Source organism: Erythrolamprus reginae, chromosome 2 (genome assembly GCF_031021105.1).
Source record: "Erythrolamprus reginae isolate rEryReg1 chromosome 2, rEryReg1.hap1, whole genome shotgun sequence".
Classification (NCBI taxonomy): Eukaryota; Metazoa; Chordata; class Lepidosauria; order Squamata; family Dipsadidae; genus Erythrolamprus; species Erythrolamprus reginae.
In genome coordinates this window covers 73,405,978-73,413,359 of record NC_091951.1, presented here as the reverse complement: position 1 = coordinate 73,413,359, position 7,382 = coordinate 73,405,978, and the positions used below count along the sequence as shown (strand labels likewise).

The 7,382-nt window shown below is 39.4% G+C and overlaps 1 protein-coding gene across 1 annotated transcript in view; it reads left to right on the top strand.

Annotated features, from left to right (window-relative positions):
• Positions 1–227: 227 nt before the first annotated feature.
• Positions 228–7,382, top strand: part of SLC6A6 (solute carrier family 6 member 6) — a 337,516-nt gene continuing 330,361 nt past the window's right edge. The window contains exon 1 of the mRNA XM_070738334.1: positions 228–233. The gene's annotated coding sequence lies outside the window, so the exon portion shown is untranslated. The remainder of the gene's footprint in view (positions 234–7,382) is intronic.

Genomic DNA, 7,382 nt, shown 5'->3' with positions numbered 1-7,382 from the left:
CATCTTCTTTAAAACTTCCAGTGTTGGCACATTCACAACTTCTGGAGGCAAGCTGTCCACTGATTAATTGTTCTAACTATCAGAAAAGTTCTCCTTAGTTCTAAGTTGCTTCTCTCCTTGTTTAGTTTCTACCCACTGCTTCTTCCTTTGGGTCTTTGGAGAATAATCCGACTCCCTCTTTTTTGTGGCAGCCCCTGAAATACTTGAACACTGCCATCATATCTCCTCTTCATCCCAACAAAGTTTCCGTGATGGCAGCAATATCATATCATCCCTCATTCATATGAATTTTTAAATCATCCTGTTTATTCCTCATACTCTTGCATTGGTGTATAGACATTTGAGTGTATGTGTGTGTGTGTGTGTGTATGTATGTATGTATGTATGTATGTATGTATGTATGTATGTATGTATGTAATTGTGTATGTGTGTGTGTGATAAAGATATATATCTTTATCTTAAAAGCTCATGGAGCAAGCCAACCAATTGAACCCTTAACAATCTTATACCAGCCAAGACTTTAACATAACTGTGGAAGGCTATAAGTAAGATATGTTGGCTGGCTGATCTTCCCCATGTTACTTTGAAAGTGGTATAAAATGTTTAGTAATATCCTGCAGGCATTTTCAGTGTGAAAAATAATAGCTATCAACGGCATGAAATTAAAGAAATTGTCTAGCCCTTGTTCTTTATTTTCAGTACTCAAGAGAAGTTTCAGTAACTTCTTTGTTTGCTTTTCCCATAGCTTTGTAATAGCTCAACTGACTAGCTGCCTATTCATGCAAATCTTCTATCCCATTTTTATAATTAAAATACCTGAATAATATGGAAACATTCCTGTGGTGTCTTGGAAGGAGAGACCAAAAAACCCACCACTTTTGTTCTTTTTAACAAAAGGAATCTTGTTTGTGTATCTAAAACACTTACTCTGGCGTTTGTTAGGAAAAAAACTTTAATAAAACAGCAACAATCTGACCATTCAGTATGTGAAAGTTCCAACTTGGGATGCCAGCAAGCAGAGTATCAATTTCACAGGCAAAGAGACAAGCCTTATAATAAAAGGCACAAGTCAGCCATCAACCATAATAACCTCACATATCTCTTTACTCCACTCTACCTTTTTTGTAAACTAACCTCTTTTTCAGCACTTTCAGTATATTAGATTACAACTTCCATACTTCCCAGTCAGCACTGTTGGTGGCAAGATTGAATTATAGTTCTTAGCAGCCCATATCACCAAGGTGTATGGTGAAAGATTCCATGAGTAACCTTTAGCAACACTGGAAGTTAAAGGCTGGTCGGTCTGTATAAATGTAGATGTTATAATAAGAGGCAATTGAACACATATCATCTATCTTTTAACTTAGTCTTAAATTGCATTATTCTGTTTAAAAAACATCAAACCTAAATCTATGCTAGAGAAATCTCATTAAATTCTCTCTGTGCTGACAAATTGTTGTTTTATGGTCATCATTAGCTTTGCTAAAATCTCCCTCCGCATTCAGCATTTTTCTGGTGTCATGGAGGCCAGCTGCAGGAGGTTAAGCCACTTATTGACTGTCAAGTTATTGAATGATCTAAGGGTAATAAAAGGTTCAGCCTGGGACCTTAGGGACAGAGGGATGAATTTTTGCTGAGATAGAAAAGGTGAGAATAAAGAGCTGAATGTTCAAAATGCTTCAACATATCCTGCATTGCTAACTATACAGATCAGTATCAGTTTATTATGCATTGCCATTCCATTCACATATAATTAAATTATTTAATTGCCCTGGCAAGTTAAAGAAAAATGATGTTTTAATAACTTGCAGAGTGAATTTTATTACTTTGTTGTCAATCTTCAGACCAGTTTGTAAGCTACAAAGCAGCATATTCTCAGTGTCATAAAATCATACAAAGTAAATTATCTGTATACTCAGGGACTCACTGCTTGAATTCTTTTATTTTTTTCCTATTAAGAGATAGATGGGAAATTGGGAGCACTTAGAGCAAATTAAATGACTAAGACATAAACTCTCTTGACACCTCATTCTGATGTTGTAATGTTCCATTTCCTTATTCCATATTTTTGGCCTCTGGCAATGGTTGTGGAAGAAATAAACCACAAGAGGATGGCATTAAGACATGGGAAGATAGCATCTCAATAAATGTTAAGAGCTGTTTGTCAATGACATCAATTACACAGAGAAATGATTGACTCCATATCATTGAATGGATACAAGTAGAGTCTCCATCTATTGGGGATGCTTATTTTGGATTCATGCAGGAGATGCACGCTTTCCCCCAATGCATATTCAAAGTTTTGGATTCTATATATACCACATACTATGGAGGAGTTAATCAGAATTTGCTATGGTTCTTAGAGCTCATTTTACTAGGGAAAGTGAATTGGACAGAAAGCAAGAGGTTAAATATGGGCATGCATGTTTAAAAATCAATCATTTAAAGAAGATTTGAGAAATGATAATAATGGAGAACACTGTGAACAAATTAGGCACAAGCCATTTTGCACAACAAAGGAGGACATCTCAGTGTTAGCATCCCTCCTGTGAAACAATTATGAAATGTATAGCACTTTTTAGATACAATATTTTATTTTTATTTATTTATTGTATTTATATGCCGCTCACTCCAAAATGGACTCAGAGCAGCTAACAGCAATAATAAATACAACAGCAGTTAAAAACAATAAAATATAACAATAAAATCAACAATGCAATAAAAAATAATAATATCATAAAAAAACATACATACTTGCAGTCAATCCTAATTCCAGGCCTGCCAGAAAAGCCAGGTCCTTTAACGGCTTTCCAGAACACCTGTAGGGTCTCTCGGGGCAGTTGCAGTAATGGGCAGCCAAATTTTTTACTGTTACAATGTGGGTGTGCTTTATTTTGTGGGTGTGGCTTAATGGTCATGTGACTGGGTAGGAGTGGCTTACCAGCCATGTGACCAGGTTAGAGTGGCTTGAACGATCATCATCATTCAAATGAATTGTTAAGTCCTTGACTTACAACCTTATCAGTGTCACTCACTGGGGTGACAATTGGCTTCGCGTTTCACGCGCTCTCCTTCCTGGATTGTCCCCCGCCTCAGGCTGGGTAGGCAGGCGAATGGGTTCTGCCAGAAGCATAAATGCTGCCAATGCCGCTTCCAGCCACGCCGTCTGCTTGCACCTCAAGTGGGAGGTGGCCGCGTGAGGTTGGAGGGGAGCTAGACAGGAGAGAGGGAAGCTCGTCTGAGGCCAGGAAAGAGAAAAGAGGAAGAAAGCAAGGAGTGCAGATGCAGCAGCAGCAGTGGGGGGAAAAGAAAGCCAAGCCGAGACCAGTAATCCAGGAAGTGACACCCACCGATCAGCTGGAGTTACACACACATCTTCATTTCCACCGGTGGAACTGTGTTCCACCCCATCCTGCCCGCTGCCCACCACTGGACAGTTATTATTATTATTATTATTATTATTATTATTTATTAGATTTGTATGCTGCCCCTCTCCGTAGACTCGGGGTGGCTCACAACAACAATAACACAATATATAACAAATCTAATAGTTAAAAGTCACTAAAAAACCCTTATTAAAAAGAAAACATACACACAAACATACCACACTAAAAACCCCTTATTAAAACGAAAACATACACACAAACATACCACACATACAACTGTATAGGCCTGGGAGAGATGTCTCAGTTCCCCCATACCTGATGGCAGAGGTGGGTTTTAAGAAGTTTACGAAAGACAAGGAGGGTTCCATAGGGTCGGAGGTACCCCAGAGAAGGCTCTTTTCCAAGGTCCCATCAAACGACATTGTTTGGAGGACGGGACCTAGAGAAGGCTGACTCTGTGGGCCCTTACTGGCTGCAGCGAGGTATGAGGATGGCGGTCCTATAAATAGTCTGGCTCTGAGCCATTTAGGGCTTTAATAGATTTAATAGACCTATCGCAACTAGAATAAGCATAGTGCACGCTCAACTGCCTCTGAATGACTCAGCATTCTTAACTGAGGCCTACTTTCTGCATTATGATATTACCTAGGGATTTTTAATTCCTGACTGTTGTGGTTAGCTCTGGCCCAGCTCCTGCCCCAAGGAATGTGGAGGTGGATGTGGGGGAGACATCCACATGCTGCAGGCCTGTTTTGCTCTCAGTAGAATCTGCCGACGAAGCCTCCTCTGACCAAGGAAGTGCGAGTGACAGGGAAGAGGGGAGTTTGGCAGACAGCCCAGGAGGAGATCAGTCATCTATATCATCCCTGGATTCTGAACAAGAATTAATGACACATCCACGCATGCGTAGAGTGATGCATAGGAGACAACAACTGAAGGATTATTACAAGAGAAAATGAGGCCACCTGTGGTTGGGTGGGGCTGCTGTAATTAGTGCTACAGATAAAAGTGCAGCCTGGTGTTTTAGCCTCATGGCAGTTTATCTGATTCATTGTTTCGTCAAGATCGTGGTTTTTGCTGTTCGGGATTGTGTGTGTGGACTCTCTGGACTTTAGAATTGGACTCAATTTCCCAATTATTGGGTGAGCAATTGGACTGCATTTATCCTTTGCCTTGTGTGTACCAGAAAATCCCTTTGACATTTAAAAAGGGAACTATTTCTGTTTTTCTGTTTATAAAAACGTTTGGGTTTTCCTTTTATCATGTGGTGTGTTTCTTCCTGGACTAATTACCCTCTAATTATAGGCGGTTGAGACACGCCAGCAGAACACTGACGGGGTTGTGCGCATGCATGGGAGGAATGCATGGGTGTGGGCATGCGCGTGCACACTAGTGCATGTGCACACACCCTTTTGGCACACAAGCTAAAATAGGTTTGTCATCACTGGTATATATCACCAGCATGTTAAATGAACACAACATTGTTATGTCATAACTGGATGTCTCATATTTGGGGGGAAATCCTGTAATGCAGAGACACCCTTTCTTTCTTGATTTTACTAATCTACCCATGACACATAACATACATATTGTCAAAGCACTGTACATTTCACGCACAAAAAATGAGCTGCTTTATAATGTTCCATTGCTATATTATAAAAGAGGAGAATGAGCTTTCTTTTTCTTTATAATTCTTGTACATTTTTATTTTGCTCTTCATCTACAGCAAATAATAAAAGGTATTAAAAATAAAATTGAAAAAAAATTCAATACTGTCCTTTGAGAGAGAGAAGCAAGGAGATACCAATTTTGTGTGCAAGAATGAAACATGTGAGACAGATAGCCTTGCTATGAAAGAATAGGCTTGGAAAAAGTCAGCTTTCCACGGAATTTGTTTTTAATTTTACAAATATTGCTTTCCAGCCACAAATGTCAGCAAGGTTGCCCAAGACATTCGCAATGTGAAAGTGTCATGATTTAATTCTACTCCTGATGTAAAGTATTACTTCTTATACAGTATATAGTAAGATTTTATTTTATTTATAGTTTGTGTTGCAAGGGACCCTGTAGGTCTTCTAATCCAACTTCCTGCTGGTGCAGGAGACCCTATTCCGCCCCAAGTCTACGGAGAGGGGCGGCATACAAATCTAATAAATAAATAAATAAATCCCAGACATATGACAGTCCAGTCTCTTCTTGAAGGTCTCCAGTGTTCACAACTTCCGCAAGCAGGCCATTCCACCAGTTGATCGCTTTCACCATCAAAAAGTTCTTCCTTATTTCTAGGTTGAATCTCTCCTTGGTCAGCTTCCATCTATTGCTCCTTGTCTGGCCCTCTGGTGCTTTGGAAAACAGTGTGACCCCCTCCTCACTGTGGCAGCCCCTCAAGTGTTTGTAGACTGCTATCATGTCCCCCCTCCCGCAGGACCTCCTCTTCTCTAGACTATCTATGCCCAGTTCCTGCAATCTTTCTTTGTATGTTTTGGTTTCTAGTCCCTTTATCATTCTGGTTGCTCTCTTCTGCACTTTTTCCAGAGTTTCAATGTCTTTTTTGTAGTTTAGAGAGCACACTAGAGCATTTTGAACTGGTATATAAGTCTAAGTGTTATTGCTATTAACAGTTAAATTTTATATTGTACATTTTTTTTATTTATTATTAGTTTTATTTCTTATTTATTTATTTTGTCCAATACACAATGAGAGTTTTAGTGGGTATATATCTATATACACATAGTAAAATACATGATGAAGGTTATAGAGGAGATACTCATAGTAAAATATATCTAAGAAATAATAGAAAAGACGATATATAAATACAACATATCAATGAAAGAATAGAAGAAGAGATATAGGAATAGAAGAAATGTATAGGAGATATAGGAGATGTCATGTTCTTTTCGATTCTTGAGTCATTTTTCATGAGATATGTACGTTTGATAGATAAATAGGTAAATAAGTTCCTACCTGGAATAAGCAAATGAAACGACACATTGTCGTTTAAAAAATGGACAGAGAAATTCCCTTGTAAGCTTCAAGATGAGAGTGTAAGACCAAACCTGATGTGGGGAGCAAGCAGGGAGCTTTACGAAGCACAGGAATAGGAACCTCAGGAGAATTAATGGCAGGATGGAGTGCTCTGTTGCTCACAGAGAGAGATTCTGATGTTTGCTATGCTCCCAACAGTAGAAAGGCATTATTTTCAGAAGAGGTCCATTGAATGGCAGCAATCTGTCACTTACTATAAGGCAAGATAGATCATCTTGGTCAAGAGTATTAAAGGACAGGCCTTCTATTCACTGAGTTCTAAATACCTACAAGGCACCTTAATGGGACATTCTGACCCTATTTCTGCATTATAACTTTTTGTCATCGTTCCTTCTTTTTTTAAATTATTCTTCACCTTCCCTGAAGCATAAAATCTGATCAGCTTCTGAATCCTTTTTTTCTTTTGTTTTTTGTTTTGCAAGAGGCTCCTGCTGGGAACAGCTAGATGCTAGAAGTCATGGAAAGATTCTAAGCCAGGAAAGCAAAAGCTAACTAGCTCAGTACAATAAGTCCAGCAAGAAGCTGGCACAGGCTAAAGCATTCCATCTCCTCCTTTCACTTCCCTTCAAGCCCTTCGGTCCTCTTTTCTTTCTAGCCAGACAGTCTGGCTATTCCTTCCCGCTGAGACAGGTGGCATGAACAAAGACGTAGTAGCCATTCCACCCTGCCCGGGCGGCTGAAATGAATGAAAGTCATTTACGGAATTTATGTAATGGAATTGCTGACTCCCTTGGCAAAAGCTGAGCCTCAGATAAGCATTCTGAGTATTTAAAGTTTATAGTAGGGAAGACCGTCATCCTGCCAGGCTGCAGGATGCCTAGAATTGGGCATGGAGGCTAGGAAAGGAAGCTGAAGCCAATCACTGAAAGGGACTTGCTTTGGTATAAGCATCACCTTATCTATGGTGTAGGTATGCAGCTAATTTGTACTTGCTCAGTGTTCTGTTTATTT